The sequence below is a fragment of the Pieris rapae genome, chromosome 10 (assembly GCF_905147795.1).
Source record: "Pieris rapae chromosome 10, ilPieRapa1.1, whole genome shotgun sequence".
NCBI classification, from domain to species: Eukaryota; Metazoa; Arthropoda; class Insecta; order Lepidoptera; family Pieridae; genus Pieris; species Pieris rapae.
In genome coordinates, this window is record NC_059518.1 from 3,780,105 (window position 1) to 3,799,307 (window position 19,203).

General features: G+C 33.8%; 1 long non-coding RNA gene across 1 annotated transcript in view; it reads right to left on the minus strand.

Moving 5' to 3' along the window:
- Positions 1-18,357, minus strand: part of LOC123689504 — a 257,049-nt gene extending 238,692 nt beyond the window's left edge. The window contains exon 1 of the long non-coding RNA XR_006750464.1: positions 18,163-18,357. This is a non-coding gene — a long non-coding RNA (uncharacterized LOC123689504). The remainder of the gene's footprint in view (positions 1-18,162) is intronic.
- Between the last annotated feature and the right edge of the window lie 846 nt (positions 18,358-19,203).

Below are 19,203 nucleotides of genomic sequence, written 5' to 3' on the forward strand. Positions count from 1 at the left end.
TCTATTGCACAATCATCGACTCGCAAAATACTCTCATCGATCGCATATTTTCCAATGTACACACACAATATGTGAATCATAAGTGGCTGGCAGAAACAGCGATTTTGGCAAGTAAAAATGTGGACGTCAAAGGATTAAATTTAAAAATACAACAGTTGTTACCTGGGGACTTGATGTCATATTAATCTATCGATGCAGTTTGTGATACCAACGAGACTGTGAATTATCCAATTGAGTTTTTAAATTCGTTGGATTTGCCAGACACAATTTACAATTGAAAGTTGGATCACCGATTATTCTCCTTCTTAAATTAAACCCACCACGGCTGTGTAATGGCACACGATTCATTAAAACATTGAAAGTTATAAAAGCCAACATCTTGAATGGCAGGTTTCAAGCTGAAAATGTGTTGCTGCCACGAATCCCTATGATTCCGACAGATGTGCCAATTCAATTCAAACGCACTTAATTTCCAATTAGTCAATCAATTTGTTTGTGTTGGCTAAAGACGGACTAACCAAAAATATTGTGTACAATATTTTGATATTATTATAGAGTGTACTCTATTGCGCTAAGAGATTTTTTTTTCAAATGCCATAATTGATATACCATATGAATAATTATTTTTGATATTTAGATAACTAGCAAGAATTGTAATTTAAAATATATTCTCTACATTAATAAACATTAATTTATTGCCCTACATAAAGCATTATTTTATTGTTTTTAACGCTTTCGATTATATGTACATCCCCGAACACTTATAGTAGATTATTTTTATTGACCTAAAAAATGTTTCCTACAAATAATATACATGGCAAGACAACGTTTGCGGGTCAACGGGTCAGCTAGTTTAAATATATAATTTCGATTATAATATTTTAATGTCAATGTCAATGAATTGTATACATAGGACGGACCCCTTCGAGGACTTATCTATACCCTTAAAGTTCAATTCTGGAGTCAACACTTGTTCCGTTGGAAGTATCACATTCAAGACCCTCTAAAAGAAGGAATTCTTACACAAAAGTCTCCGTAGCGGACAATAGATGGCGTTTGATCTAGATAACGATATGTTAACATTGTCACAATAGAGTCGGTAATGGTGCGATTGTGCTTGGCACAATGCTTTTAGATGCCAACAATGGAGTTCGATGCTACTGTTGTCACTTCTCACCCCAACCATTGTACGAAAAAGTTTGGATTCATTAAAATCGAAAACATTATCAAATTGCTAATAATTGTGGTGTTGTGATATTACTATATTTCTAAAATAAAATGGGGTTAAAATCTATTTAATACCATTGTTTGATTTTTTTATTGTTTTGTGGATTTTGGAAGATTTTCCATTATCTTCGCGACAAGGAACTTGCTCCGAGAGAAACAAAACGTAGATATGTAACTTGATTTTATTTTTATATTTTATATATATGGTAGGTATTTTAATTTTATAGTTATACTGCAACGAACCCGAAGCCAAAAGACAATCAGCTCAGTGGGTGTTTTCTTTCGAGGATCGGCGAAATAGGGTAAATAAAATAAGAAGTCAAAGAAAAAAGATGTTTCTCATATTCTTTCAGCGGAGAGGTAATTTCCCGACAATTGTGCTAGAAGATGGAAGTACAGTTACTGCAGACTGGAATGTGAATTGCTGTTTGCCTGTTGTCTTGGAACAAATTCGACAGCAGCGCCCTCGAAACAGGATCCTCCTTCACCTGGACAAGGCTTGACCTGGCACCCTGCGACTTTTATTTACTCCCAAGAACTAAAGATAATATTCGAGGTATTTGCTTTACGAGCTCTGATGTGAAAGCGTACGAAAATTTCATAGAAGAGACTAAGGAAGAATGGGCTCACTGCTTTTCCCAGTCATTCCACCAATGACGATGTGTAGAGAGGAACGGAGATTACTTTGAAAAACAATGACAGTATTGGCAACTTTCTACATAAAACCGTTTTACTAAACATTTTCAGTGTTACCAGGTATAATATTGTAAGCGATGGGCGCTATAAATTATATTATTTGTTTGTTTTTGTTTTAACTATATTTTGCGCCGCTCAGACATATATTGCCTTGGAATAATATCAAGAAAAAATACATAAATTTACCTAAATTTGAACTTGTACAGGCGTGTCTTGTGATCTAACGTAAAAAACAGACAATAATGTAAATAATCCCATCATTTACCACGTTTTGTATATGGATATGTTTATTGTCATATTTTAGGTGTAATTGGTTAGCATTGAAATGATATGTCAAAATCTACCGTTCGTAACGGAATCAATGATATATTGTGATCTCGGTACCGGAAACAAATATACCCGGCGCAGAACTAGGGTTGTACATCACTGGATGTTAAAGGGATGTCAAGCGTTTGCTGGTTGTAATTAATAATAATATTATTATTTTTATTATGACATCCCGTCGTAAGACATTTGCCTGAAGGATGGGACCGGAGGTTTCAGAAGTAAGGGGAAATGCGGATCCCCGGTGAAGAAGGTGTTTTACTGTAATCTGAACAGATTATTTTCTTTAACGGTACTACAAAAACTCCTTTCTTTTAGAATGAGTAAGGCTATTTTATAAAACTAATAAACTACTTACATAGCCAGATCATAGTGTATTCGTATCGTTTTTAATATCTGTAGCACGATCGCAAACTTCGTTTTTTTTTTGGAAAATTAAATATTGAAATCGCTAGTTAAGTTACATGAAGCGTAGATTTTGCTGTGATGCACGTACAGCAATGGAAAAACGACAAAGTTAATTAATTATAATTTTTAAGTAGATTAAAAAAAAACATTGCGTTTTAGAGATAGAATATACAAAAACTATTTTTCGCCGTAGTTGTTCGACAGTTTATTTTGGTATACTCATTCCTCAAAGGCCGGCACACACTAAAAGTGGGGCTCCATGGGCCGCCATCGCAGCCCTTTTTGGGCGTTCCGTAGTCGTTTTAAGCCCCTATCCAATAAAAAATAAACTATATATGTACTACGTCATTTAAGTTTAGTCTTAGAGTGAGATTCAGAACCATTTTTGAGGTCGGTTTTGACCCTTACGTAATTAGTATATAGGTTGGATTGTATGTAACTATATCTCACTGTTCAATTATATAATTTCAAATAACTCTACAATGAGATTGTAATACGCCAAATATTTTACATATTTGACAGCCCTATCAATTAAATATCTCTGGAGATAAGGGTCATCACCGGTTATTGGATTTATATCGCAATCATTTCCCCTTACATGTGTATTAATTAATTTTTACAATTGCTTAAATTACAGCCTAACAAGTTTTTTTTTTTAAATATTCATTTTATTGAAATCTATTTTAATTACTTTTCCAATTGGTGATTGTAAAATATGTTACTGCAAATCTGATCAGGAGTTTGATGTCGTTGAACGCGGCGTGGCGAGAAATATGACCTGGATCTTTTGGCTATGGAGGCCTTGGTGTCCAGAGCTACTTCAAAGCCACAGGGAGTATGGGTAATACGGGCAGTTATGGAGAGTACATATGGGGTCCTAGGCGCAGGCTGATGGTGATGGCAATGCGAAGTGATTCAAGTCCAAAAGGTTGTCAGTGTTTGGCGAAGGACAATGACCGATTTCCCTAGACCCCACAGCCTCCAAACTTGAAATTCAAGCTATATTTTTAACTTATGTATATTGAAATCAATTTAATAATTTTCCCAAATTTCCCTTTCATAACGACTTAAATTTTTTGGACATTGTTTTAAGCACTCATTTGTCTTCTTCTGTCAACATGTGTTTACCCTATGATAAAAAGCATTCCTTTAGTAATAATTCTCATTGGTTGTTACTATTACTGGGCCTTCGCCTCAGATTACATGGTTTTTGATGGTTTTATTTTATAGTTAGTTGAGCAACCTGTGCTTGACACGTTTGAGATATGCCGATTTCCTCACGATGTTTGCCTGCACCGTCGGAGCAAGAACTTATTGTAAGAATAGGACATAGAAATAAAAAATCCATTAGTTATGCAGAGATATACAGTAATACCCCGACTTACGCTACCTCGACTTACGCGAATTCGGAGTTACGCGATTTAATTTTCTCGTCTATTCGTTTTTTGTTTGAACGCCGCGCAGTTAAAGTCAAGCGGCGGCGTTTGTTTCTGACTGGCACAGACGTGTAGTGAAGTAAACTGTGTAGGATAGTGATGATGTTCCAGAGCTTGTTGATTCACACAATGAGGAGGTCACAAATGAGGAGGTCATATCAATGCGTGAACAAGAGGAAGAAATTGATAATCATGATTCTTTGGATCCAGTTCAATTGGAAGATCAAATGACAGTTGGAAACTTGACAGAAGCCCTCAGTTCGATTGAAAAAGGGTTAACAATTTTGGAAAGCGTAGACTCCAATGAAGAGCGCATTTTTGTTACAAAACATGGAATTAAAAAATTACTAGGATGCTACGAGGAGATATACGGGAGAAGAAAACGACTTTGTAATTACAATTTATGAAACCTTCTACATCAAACTAACTTCGGATTGCGTTTATACAATTACAATATTAATATAGTTTGTCATATTATCTAGAATGAGATACTAATTATTGCCTAAATTATTGTTTTATTTAGTCTCCAGTCCCAATTAAACATACTTTGTATGTATTTATATGCAAATTTGTACCCCGACTTACGCGAATTCGACTTACGCGGATAGCACTCAGTCCCACCTATCGCGTAAGTCCGGGGTATTACTGTACGCTAGTATTCCATCTATTTTTGTAATGAACGATAAGACACTAAAAGTCCTTTATTCCTCTTTAACCCACCATCCTGTTATCAATGTACAAGTGGGCACATTGTTCGGGATAATAGGAAAATCTGTCAACAGAGAACAATGAGCCAAGTTACATGGATTAGGAATTAGCACATTGTCCTTGCCACAATACTCGCGATCTAATTAGATAACATTACTATTTCATATATACTCTGTTGTCTTTGAGACGCGCTGACAATGCGCCGTGATTGTCTATTCACCATATTGTATTCGTGATTGATTGATAGTTCTGGATTTGATTGTCGTTATTGTATTTAATGCAATTAACATTGTTTAATTTCAGCTATATTATGCCGCTAGTTGATAATCTATGGACGATGCATGAATGATTTAGCTATGCAGTATAAAAAAAATTATGTGATCGGAAATCGGAAACAAAAGTCGTGCTGGAGGCTATTATTTTTATAAATATAATATTCCCTATCTGAAACGTATCAAATGTCAAAGTGATTGTTTATATTGCACTTCATTAAAAGTAGGGGAGTCTACCTCTTGTTTGCCTACTTCAGGAACTTTCCCTCCTTCTGCTCCACACGTTTCGCTTCTATCTATACAAACCCAGCGATTCTTACGAAATTATCGCTACTTTATACAGGAAATACTGTCGACGCTTGTATACGGACATTGATGTTCTTTGGGAATATCTCAAGTAATAAAGCATTTAAATAATAAATAAATTTAAGCGTACAAATTATTTGAAGAAATCTATTAGGTATGAGGGTGTGCAATTATTTAATCAATTACCATCCCAAATTCGCAATATTGGTGTGTTTGACAAATTCAAAAAGGCATTAAAGATGCATGTTAGAATGAACATAGCTGACTAAAATTGTTACGGCTAATGGCGACGTGTATCTCGCTCGTATATAATATATACATATTAATATTAAGTTTCTCATGTAAATAAAATATTTCTGTTTTGTAATGAGAAATAAAGTTCTTTAAACATTAAATTGTTACAGATGTTCAAAGAGTCTTTAAGTCAAGTAAGTCAAGAGAAGCTTGCCATCCGTGACTATGTGGAGGGAAACGTGCGTGTGACAGGTCTGCAACACGAAAGACCGATTTATTTACTTTTTTTTTATAGAACAGGGGGCAAACGGGCAGTAGGCTCACCTGATGTTAAGTGATACCGCCGCCCATGGACAACAACAGTGCTGTCGACAAAACTGGAGAACTGTAGTAATGCGAAGAGCGGACGAAACAGCGTTGCAGACTAGAAACATACTAATAAAACGAAGAAGAATGTTCACCACTAAAGCACTTGCAACACCTGGTTCTAGAAATCATTGAATAAATTCGCGTTTATATCAGCTGTAGAAGTTTTATTCAAAGGTTATTACATGTTAAACTAACGTACCGACTTCTGTACTTACGTATTCGAAAATTTCCTTGGAAGTTTTGAAATATTTGTTAAACATAATGTACGGTTCCTGTGTCAGCGGGGTGCAACAATAGAGGATTTTAGTTTTACTCTATATTAACCACTCATGAAAATCAATGGAATATAAGAGAGTGCCTACTGGCTTTGCACTCGGGCCGTAACTCCGACGATTTAGGAGATCGTAAAACTAAGAAAGTCTGATTGAGAAAATGCAGAGCCTTGGTATAATACAAATTTTCATTCACTAACTGTACGAACGAAACATGAATGTTATTTACTGATATATACGCGCCAAAGCATTGAAAGAAATCATTCCAATTACAGATATAAAAATACGCTCTGGTGTATTGATCTAGTCTAACTTTAAATACTTATAAAACAAATTTTAAAGATCTTTATGTGATCTTTACTGTGTCATATCCCACTTATAGTCTGGTAAACGTCCATAAAAAAAATCAATATACTAATGGTATAACACCCGAATATATATGCGAATACTCAACTTTTCCGATTTCAGATTTCCATTTTACAAGCGGGTCATCAGAGAATCGTGATTAACAAATCATTCGGCAGCATTATTATCTTCCATATTGTGATATTCACAACAGTTAATCAAGTATTGTGAGTAAATCACAAATCTATGAATTCAAACGCACCATACAAAGCGTTTTCATTATCATCATTCATTGTATGTGTATTTACTGCAAATCTATTCGCTTTTGTTTAATAAACGAATGAACACGATATTCTATAGCGCTTATCCGACGCCACGGTATGAATAGAGGCTTGTGTGCGTTAACTCGCAACTTCATAGAATATAGCCCACAAAGTTCTTTTGTCACCATTATCGTGGAAAATCCGATCGTGGAAAATGTGGTTCTCATGCACAAACTGCATTATGAGCTGTCTGCATCTCAGCGCCGGAACATCGCGACTGCTAATCTGCAAAGTCCGTCGATTCTGTCAAGCCTTAAAATTTTTCATACATTTTTTAAAAAGGACAATAATCAAGAACTCCTACGTGTATCATATTACTTCAATTACTTTCTTAATTATCAAAAACTAACAACTTACATATATTTAAGAAAAGGAAAATTTGTTATATGTATATCTAAACAAAAAACTAGAAATGCAAGTCCTACATATTTAAACTATTTTTGGTTTGAATTATACAATGCTTCTAAAATAATAAAAAATATATTGAAAGTACGATGATTTACAAATAGGTACTTTTATTACAGATTAAATTGCACTATTAGAATAGTGTGAACAGTTTTAATTTAAATAAGAACTATACTAAACATTTATTATATAGGAGAAGAAATTTAAAAACATTGTTTGCATTAAAGCCTTTTCATCGCTCAATTTATGTATAACTCGCTTTATTGCGCTCAAGTACAAAAAACTCCCGACCACTTCTCAGCAACACGATTAATGACTAAGTTCGCAACTTCATTCACCAGATTATAGCGATCCATTGAAAATATCCATAAAAGTCGAACATTACCCGAAACAATGAGGGGAGGGCTTGGGTATTAGGTGCTGCGTCGCTATTGAACAACTTTTGTTCCATTGTGTTGTCCACTAAAGGGAGGCTTACACAAAGACACGGCGCAGACATAGACCGAAATTCATCAGCAACTCGATTGTTTGCTACATAAAGGATGCCATTGTCGACAAATATGATATAGTAATACAACGTTGATGTTGTAATTAGAGCGGTGAAATGCTTTTGTTCTGCGCTTTGCCGATACTAACTTTGAGCTAAGTCTGCAGACATGTCACCGCTGTTACTGCGCGGTAAGTGCTTTGAAATTAAAAGTGTTCCAATTTTAAATTTTGAAAAACGAATCGAATAAAATTATATACAATTTACACGTCCGCGTCAAATGCTCGTAGTTTTGATAGTAAACAAACTTTGTATAGAGGTAATATTTACTATATTTTATAAAATATACAGGTATTTAAAAAAAAAAATTTTTTTTTCGTATTTTACCGCTTTGCAGCTTCAAAACAAAACGTTTCTTTACTCTGAGGAGTTTAAGCGTGCGACTTTCATCACTGAGGTCGTAGTTTCGATCCCCGGTCCCCGGCTGTGTAGCATTGTAATTTCGTGGCGTGTGTCAGGCACAGGAGGCAGATCACTTGCCTATAAGAATTAAAAGTGATCATGGCTCATCTGTGGCCCAAACCGAAAGAGGTAGTAGCGCCACTGATTTTTTTTTCCTTTCCAATATATTTCTAAAGCCTTTTATATAGAATGTAATGCTTATAGATTATATTTTCTTCTCGACAGTACCTTTTTTCTTATTTGCCTACACTTAAAGCATTTAACCCCCCATATTTGTTTACCCTATTTGGTTGCGACGTTACATGTTCTTGAGTTGTGTTGACAGTGTATCATTTTACTGAATATTTTCAAGACAAAATTATAGAATGTTACGTAAGTGCACTTTTACGAGTGAAATATTAGAAAAGAAAATGAAAGCGCTATTATTATATATTTAGACGTCTCTATTACTAAATTATATCTAATATCAACGGTACACCTGTAACCAAATGGATATATTTTTTATTTGGTATTTATAGTACAATCAACGTGATTATTTCGAAATACATTTTTACGAAGCATGTGGTTCATAAAATATTCTTATGTGTAGGGTCAGTGAGCATATGTAGTCGCAGTGGCTTCAAGGTAATCCTCAAGAGATTCTGCCACCACGCATCGCGTCAGAACAGGGGTTAATGCGTCCAAAAGAAGAGATGCTGACGCATCCCTGCAACCCTGATACAATTCCTCCAAGGCAGACCAATGTTTAGATAATATATAGTTAGCGTTATATCATAGATCAAAATGTCTATCCTCATTAACTACTTCCAGCTTATTCTTATTTATTTTAGATTAAGTATGAACGGGCCAATAATACAGTATTTCAATCTATTTAGTTTTTCCTTTAACGTCCGGACCCAACAAATAATCAACAATCTGAGATCAGACCGTGACAGTCGAATGATGTCTTACATCCCATTAACCAAACCCTACGAAGACGGAATTTGACGACGGATTGATGCAATCTCTTCGCCCTTTGCACTCATATTTGATAATCAATATAAATCAAATAGAACCGTACAAATAATATTAAAATAAACATGTCCATGTTTAAAATATATCAAAAAAGTTTTTTAATTATCTTATAAACTGTTGTAAGTTTAAATTTTAAGTAGGATATTGGCACAGTTCATCTGTCATTTTCAAACAAGGTCTATCTACATACACCGATCCGACCTACCATGGAAAGCTTGTATCGACAGATGGCTATTACAATCCGTCGATTGGTTATTGGCACACATTTATCAATATTTGAATTAAATTTTCTATCTCAGATGGTAAAAAATGGATTGAGATATATATCTCACCAGCTGAATATTCACCAAATTTAATACATATTATATAAAATCAAATATACTTATTTATTAATACTTCGTTATATTACAGATAAAAAAGAGTGTGTATTTGGTGTATGGAAAAAATAACTAAAATAAAGTACTGATTAACGATAAATTTTAAAATTATGCCAAAGATTTTATTTAAATAAATAAATTATTAATAAATACTCATCGTATATGAAATTGATTTAAAAATACCAAAATAATATTTATTTATTCATACTGTTTAATTACACTGTTACACGTGTTCTAAATAGAAAAATACTAGAGTATTCAACTTGAACATAGTTATCGATTTCCATGCTACCTAGACCTTACTTTACGATGTCGAATTTAGGTGTTGATGTGTGCGCGCATTGTATAAATTCACTCTCAGCATTTTTCTCAACGCGCGCCCTTATCGCTAACAAGGGATTCTTCCGGGCCATAGTAGGTATATTAAGGAAAGTAAAATAAGACTTTACCTTTAATCACGTATTAAAGTAAATTATTTTACAACGTATAATAGGTTCTTAAAAATTATTATTATTAGTCATGATGGTAGTCATCTTGACAAATAATATTTTCCAATCAACTTCATATTTAAAATCTATTGTATAATATATACAGTAAATAACATAACACATAAAAATATACCTAATAATTAACCTTAAAATTTAATTATTAAAAAATATTATTAAAAGGATTCCCTTTAGCCAAGGTTCCGAAGATACTGGCAGCGTTCCCTCTTTGAATAGCTAGACTAATTCTTTGTGCGAGGTAGCTGCCAGCTCTTCGTTCTCCTGTGATGTTGACTAACCTTTAAATATTTTAGTTCTATCTGAACAACAATTTAACTTTATATATACGTAAGTGCACAGGCGCTAATTAAAGATTGTCTATGGTCACTTGTAAACATTTTATTTGGATAAACGGTATGTATAATATATTTAAAAAAATTAAAGATTTATGTTGGCGCCTGCTAGATAGTACCGGTGAACCCAGAGCTGGTCTTTTCCTCGTTCAACGAATAAGTTGAGCGTATACGGTGTTAAGCAGTGCCTCAGAGACCATTTTTTTTTTTCACACATTCACGCATACTTAATGTCTTCTAAGACTGAGTTGTAACACAAAAATCACTTTTTGAGAAAAACTGTTTTAAACCTGAAACATGTACTACATTATCTAGTTATCCACTGCACTAGCGATAGATGAATTTTGTCATACATTTTTTTAATATTTATTTATTATTTTATTATGATAACTATGAAGGTTAAACAAATTAAATACTGTATATTTAATAATTATGTTGAGGTTTTCGTAAATGTAAAATCTTCGCTTGGCCTTGGAAATGTAGCCTACATTTTACGTAAATTCTCTGAGCAATGGAGTTTTTCTTTATATGTAATAATTAAAACATAAACAAAATTCAAATCAGTAAAGGATTCCTTGACCAGCCGAGACCATTTTGCAAATCAGATCGACAAAGACTTCACCACTTCATTTATCATCAAGATTTTCCTGTCACATATTACATTTTCAAAAGGATCTGAACAATGGTAGTCTTTTATTATTTAAATCCGTCCTAATCTCCAAGTATGAGGGTGCCACCATGACTAATCTATGATCGCGTGCCGTTCAAAACTATTGTGTCTCATGACTGAGCTTTTGTTTAGGGCATACGACAAAAAGCTCTGGCGTTTTTCCAACTAGGGAAAGTGTTAGGGTAACGGTGAAATTGATGTGAAGTTCATGTACATTATGGACTATCGACTATAATCATTACGTCTTTAATATATACTAAGCTCGACAGTATAAAAATGTATTGGGTTCTATACGTACGTAAATTAATATAAGTATGTTTTGTCTCGTTATGTATGCGGGAAAACACTAGAGTGATAAGGAGAACACAAGAGGTGTTTCAGACTACAGTTAAAAAAATCTTTTTAATCTATATATATAATATAATGAGTCCCTATTTCCGTTGGTCACGGCAACACGCGGCTGGACCGATTTCGCTAATTTTTTTTGTTGGGTTTGTTATTCTTTTATTATTTAATAGCGAAAATAATTTAGCGAAAGTGTTTGATTATTAAGCTACTTGTTATAATCAAACCCACTTTCGCATTCACAAGGATAGCCGTGCCCGCAAACATTCGGGTTTCTTACGTTCTTTAGAAGTTGCTTCGCTATGGAATACACAATAGATCTAAAGAATGGGGACAACATTCACAGAATGGAAAATAGGTGACACTTGTAATGTGAAAAATCGACGACAACATAAGTAATATACATTTTAAATGTTACCTGCTGTATTTCATTTATTTCTGCATGAACTCACTTCTGCGTTTGAGTCAATAATTTAAAAAGCCCTTAATTCTATTTATACAAAGTCTTATTCCCTCGCTGCTTTTCATACAAATGTTCTACGTTAGGTTTTGGCGTTAATGTCAATGTTTGTATGAAATATACAATTTTCGTGTGAATAAAAAGTGATATAAGATTTTTTATCGATTTAAATGTAAAATGAATCAACCGTAGTCTTCCTTCCTTTTTGAGAGTGTTTGGAACAATCGTTCTACGCGTAATCTTTTCCTGATCAACATTTTGAGTAAAAATGAAATTCTCAACAGTAACGTCCCCCCACAAGGGACTACGTAAATAGTTGTGTAGACCTACTCTTATAATGCATTTTCATATAACGCAATTTCAGTCGCTTGTATTGGGTATTCCCCCGTATAACGCGGCGTTTGCACACGTTATATTTCTGTACTGTGGCATTTATAATGATTTCTACGCACATATTTCATTCATAACATAGTATTTTAATATTAGAATAAAATCTCTTTTAACGAGGAAAGTTAAACGTGATATAAACACTTGTACATAACGTTATGCGAGAATACGCTAACAACGCGTTTCGTATAACACGAAACCTAAAGGGTACTTTATTTTTCATGTTTTTTTATTTACATTGTTATATAAGTACATATTCCATCAAAGAAAAACAATATTTGATGCAGGGGTGACAAAACCTAGTTTACCTACCTATAACTGGTCACAATTCTAATAGACTGACATCACTCTATATTTAAACACTAGCTTAAATGTTCTAAAGAATGTGAAATGAGGTCAGATTAAAACAGCACGAAGAAACAATATGAAAACAAAGAGATTATAGTACAATAAAGCCGAGATAGACCACGACGTACCGACATAGGAGTTTTGAGAGACTATTAACTTTCTTAATTTGGAACTCGGAATCATAGCACTTATTGACAGTAGAAGGTAAACTTAACTAACTCAGCCCCCTGAAGTTTGTCAGCTTGCAGTTTTATCTGACATCTAGATCACAGATTATACAATAGCAGCGATTGAGAATATGCAAAATGACAGCAATAAGTAATCTTTTCATTGTAATAAACAGCATTAAAATTTAGTTGTGTAGTAGTCAAGAGTTTAGTTACCGGATCCTTTCCTACAAAAAAGATATACATATATAAAAAAATATTTAAAACACCTAATGAATGTTCATATATAAACCTATTTCATATATAATGAAAAATTATGAAAGAATGAATTGAGATTTTTTTATTCAAGAAAAAATGTTCTATGTTCATGTGGATGTGAACTATTATTTTGTTACAAAATTAATTAGTTACGTAGAACAGAACAGTTATAAAAAAAAAACCTTTTTCAATTTAAGTACAACCAAATATACAGTGGTGTAATGTAACTAAATAAAAATATATAATAAATAACCGGAATGTTTAAGAGCGAGCGAACTTGAGGTTTACGAAATCTTTAAAGAAATTATTATATGAGAAATGTTATTACACTGTTACGGAGTACCTGACCGATAAACTTGAATTTCTTTTATAAAAATTAAGTTAATTAATAATGTTGAGTACATTCTCTTTCGCAATGTGAAACCAAAGCAAGTGTACCAAATAATCTATATAAATCTTGTTAGAATAGAAGTTTGAGTTTGAGTTGAATATGATATCAGAGACTTAGCGCAAATTAAGTTAAAATGATATTTGATTTTGACATACCTTTTCTCAACTCTACTAATATGAAAATTCCTAGAAAATCGTTGAACTTAAACACTATTGAGATAGGTTTTCTGATGAATTTCGGTTTACTTTCAACACCGCGACTCTTTGTGGCTCTTTCGACACAATAGGGACAAAAGTTATTCAACGACAATGCGAGCACCAAATACCGATCGGCCACCCCACCCTCCCTGGTAGGTGACTAACCATTGTTTACTTTAATACTCTTCTTTTATGTACATTATCGATGGTGACAATGCGATCGCTAAATTGAATTAGTGAAGTGGAAATTCACTATATATTAGACAGAACAGTAAAGGTGACAAAGTTTAAATGTGTCCATTATATATTTTATTACATAACAACGCAAACTCCGGCTCACCTGATGTTAAATACCCATGGACACGCTCAATACCAGAGAGCTCGCGAGTGCGTTGGAGGCCTTTTAAGAATTGATACGCTATTTTCTTGAAGAAGCTGGTTCCACATAGTGCAATCTTAGTTGACATTTATAAAAAAATAAGGATATATCGCATTGAACCGTCCTCTACAAGGGTTCTAGTTTCGTTCCCGGTTAAATAATATTTGTTTGGGGTTGGCAGGTCGATCGATTCTTGCCGTTGTTTGTTATCGCAATTACGGAGATGACATTTGCGTAAATTATTTATAAAGCTGTTACTTTTAAACAGATACAGATTTAACCAAAAAACAAAAAATTTGCCTCTCGTTACATTTTTAATGTAAATGAAAAATTCCATTTGTGTCAATTATTAACGTGTAGCTTAAACCAACGTTATAAAGAGTATAATGTTAAAAATAAACTCAAGATTTATAGAGTTTTATATAATTCCATGATAAATTGAAATCAGATTAGTAATTTAAGCCGATAAGATTCATACGTTTTAATTATTATAAGACGACACAATCATAATTGGTATAACAAATCAACGTGTGGCCTCTACACCGTAGCTTGGCTACGAGTACACAAGGATAGTTTAGGTTACAAATAAAAAAAAAACAAATGCTATATCAATGTAACAATATTTCGTCGGTCGGTAACAGTATTCTCTATGGAATGTTACAAAAAGCCTCAGCGTTTGTACAAAAGCTACGAAGAATGAATAGAATTGGGTGGAGGGAGGTACTATTCAATAGGAGGAAAGGGATGTGTTATGTAAGTATATTTAGCGCTTGCTAACAATGATTCATAAAATACTCGTACGTCTGTTGAAGATAAAGCAAGTGTATTCTTATTCATATATTTGAGCTCAGAAAACTTTTATTCATAGGAGTCGTAGCTCTTCGAAGAGAATAGAATTGGCTTTGTGTGTTTTGTATGGAGATCCAGGGCTTGGTAACAATTGATATTTGAACTTAGTTTATAATGTAACTTGTGAAGATATATAAGAGACATAATGAACAGTAGGTACACATAATGTTGTATCTTGGAATATATTATAAATATACATATATGTTTTTTTGTATAAATAACTAAGTAAAAATTGTTAACTGTGCTTTATGTTTATGATTAAATGTGTATTCCGTTTTTGCCCTTTTTTTTGTATAACGTAATGAGCAGATGTAGGAATACTGATGAGAAAATAAATAAAATAAAATATACGGTTAATAATAATCTAATAAATCCGCTTTCAAATAATAAACATTCTTCCAATTAAAGTTGCCCAAAATTGTATGAATACAGAAGAAAGACTTATTTTTAATTATATTACGAACTATTCTTAGTATTACATTCATAGCACAGATTATATTATATTACACTCGAATATTAAAAACGAATTCACTGCAGTAAACATAGTAGAACATTATTACATTTTCAAATAAGCATGACTAATGAGTTCTTAACAAGTAAAGAGCAGGTTCTTTTAACAGTCCCTCCGACGTCTATACAAAAGTCGTATACGCGGTTTCACGAGCAACTTTAGTGTGACCCCCACAAAGCTGTGGAACGTCATTTAAATGCACACGTTTCATTGGCTATGAATGCTTCAGGGAAGTAGAAAAAGTGCGGGCCAATTACGTCGCTTTTGTGACGACGCGACCTCTCGAAGACTGAGTAACTTTGGTGCCTGTGTTCAGTTTGATGATTACTCTCAGCTTATTCACGATTGAATCTAATTAGCTGTTGCTTATGTGATCCTATTGACAATATTAGTTAATATGTAAGGCGTAATACAACTTATAAAAATAAATCAGTGGCGCTACAACCTCATTTGGTCAGATTTCTGAATCTGTTTCATGATCATTTTTAAATCTAATAGGCAATTAGGTGATCAGCCTCCAGTTCCTGACGTCGTCGACTTTTTGCTAAGACATGTCGGTTTCTTCACGATGTTTTCCTTCACCGTTCGAGCAAATGTTAAATGCGCACATAGAAAGTCCAATGTTGCACAGCCGGGGATCGAACCAACGACCTCAGGGACGAGAGTCGCATGCTGAAGCCACTAGGTCAACACTGCTCAAAATAATAATACAACTTATACACAATATAATATGTTACACGAATACCACTGCTGCTAAATTCTAATATCTCTTTAAATCAAGCTTGCATATGAAAATTATTTTAAGCTACGATAAATTTGGCTCTTAATCTATTATAACGAATAAGAAACAAAAATGTGTTTCAATTATAATTTGAACTCCTTGAAGAGGATGCCGTAAAATATTTATACCGCTAAAAGTAACAAAATATTTCTCGAGATCTCGACTGTTTCTTTGGGTTCCTTGACTCGTATACTTGAGAATTAAATGAAGTAGGTAGAAAATATTAAGCAAGCTCGCATCTAAATACTTGCATACCGATGCTTTGGCCAACCGAGCGAAAGCTTTGCGGTTACTTTTCCGTTCCTTGGCTATTTTCAATGGAAAATGCTATGAAAAGAAGTCTCCATTACAAGCAGATAAGACGACCATTAAATAAGTATATTTTCCAATAAGATACTTTGAAGTTACAATAGTCCTTTGAAATTTATTACATGAATGTACTTTGTACTACTACCGATATTATTTTCAGACAATATGCATACATAGTTATAAAATATGTATGTTTACAATAGTAGAAACGACGCTATTTTATAGTATGAAGTTTAATAGAAATATTAAACTTTATTCGTCTTAGGCATTTGAGAACTTGAATAAGTATCCAGTTTTGCCAGCTATAACAAAACAATACTCAAGATAGGTTTAATACCTTTTGAATACCTCTACAATTTTTGGTCGGATTAATTGAGTTTTTTTAATATGCTATTTATTATGCGAGAGTGAGGCAAGTAATTAGTTTTTGCCGGCCTTTGATATTTGAATCGAAAAAAATATCAACAATGAGTGATATGTATCGATAATTATAAAAGAGCTCTTATGATCAAGTGATCAAAATGCATTCGGCCATTCGTTAGCGAGCCGTCAATACGGTTCGGTCCACCCGCCATAAATTCAGTATTGAGCGGACACACAACAAAGCACGTTTTGTCTTGCAAATGAAAACGCGCACATTTCGCGGCATTGTGCGCGGCTGTTTCGGTGCCCGCCATTATTAACGGCGAACATGAAAGACAAAAGGTTCGTCTGCAGCACTGAGCCTGGCCTAGATAGCGGATTATTGTACTAACACAATAGAGGCGTTAATTCCCCGACTCTGCTATTATTTTGTTGTTTGTAACTTTATCGCATCAATCGATTTGATCGCGATCGGCTTTTGTTTCGCTACTGGCGCTATTCAGCGGACTGCACACTATTTGTTATTGTTTTTAATTAATTTTTCGCTTTTCGAAATATTAAAAAGCTATTTTTAACTAAATTTCAATTGAAATATGATTGAACATTATTACTTGCTCTGACTCTACTTGTATAGTATTTTTATTACCTCTCTTTAAAGGAACGCTTTTTTGCACAAATGTTTCTTAATGTTTCCGTACTTATGAACCTGTGAAATAAATGTTGGTTTGTTTATACATTAAGCATGGGTTACAAGTGTAAAAGCACATTATAATTAATTAATGCCCGGGATACCGAATAATAATATTACGTAAGGCACAAGCCAAGTGGGCTTTAATATAAAAATATTTTACAAAAGAACCCAAAGCTAGAAAAGAGCACCAATCCGAATCTGTTTATTTACATTTCCAAAGAGAACGAGAACACACACATCGCTGTTCATTGGGGTACCTATTTATTTGTCAACCTAGGAACATTGAGCGCTAATTTAAGTACTTACCTAATACCTAGATTGTAGTCATGGTAACTCGATAATTGAAGATTATTCAATTGCTGCAAATTTACTGTTGTATTGGTCCATAGTTGGATTTTTATTCTACTCTTGATCTGCAATTTCTTTGGTCTATGAGACAAATTCTTCTTTCAAAACTAAGAAATATTCTTAAGAGTTACACGTGAAAACAGTGTGAATAGTTTATTTTCATGATATTATTTATTACATATGTTTAATATATTCAACGCCTTACCCAAATGTTTTCAGGATTCCAATCCAATGATTTCCAGTAACACCACTTTTTATCCACCAACAGCACAAAAATCACAATATAACACTATATCGTATAAAAATAATTTGGCGCGAACCGCGGTGCACGAAAAAGTTCATTCGAGCTCGTTAGTTCATCGAATTGTAGCGCACGATAAACGCGAGCGTAGCTGGAGTACCGGCCGGCGAATGACGTGCCGTAGCTAGTAATGTACGGCGAGGAATCCTTGCGCAGAGTCGCGAATGTTTGTAGCATTCGCAATAGTAAATTGGGCTATGAAACAACCACCAATGCATGACTATGGCCTTGTTATAGTACCTATTTTTTCTTGTATGTTTGTTTTTTTGCTGTTTATTAAAGTATTTTTTAACAATTCTTAAAAGGCCGGCAACGCACTCGCGAGCCCTCTGGCAATTAGAGTGTCCATGGGCGGCGGTATCACTTAACATCAGGTGAGCCACCTGTCCGTTTGCCCCCTGTTCTATAAAAAAATGTGATAAACAATATTCAAAGGATCGCTGTTACTCAAGCTCCACAACAAAATTAGCAATTTTATATAATATATAAAGACTTTATTTATTATTGTTACGACTATGTAGAAACCTAAGCTGCAGCTCGAATTGAAACCAAAATCCTTTCGTGTTATACAAACTCGCCGGCTTTGGCATTTTGAATTGTCTTATAAAATACATTAGGTGCGTGATTATGTTTTGTTATTTATTATTGTTGTAAATAATATTCAAAAAGGACTCAAGTTTTGATATAATGTAAAAATGTTAGGTAATAGCCAATGACAATAGCGCAAACGACACAAAGCCGCTCGGTATATTGTGTCAAGTCGCACAATGCCAGCACATACAAACACAACCAATTTACTTTACTGTTTAACAAAATTGACAAGCAATTAACTACCTTATTGTACTCCTATACAGACGAAGAGTTACGACAAATAATCCTAAATGTCCATAAAACGTGTTCAATAGGAGATACAATATTTCAACTATACTTGTACATATGTAGTAG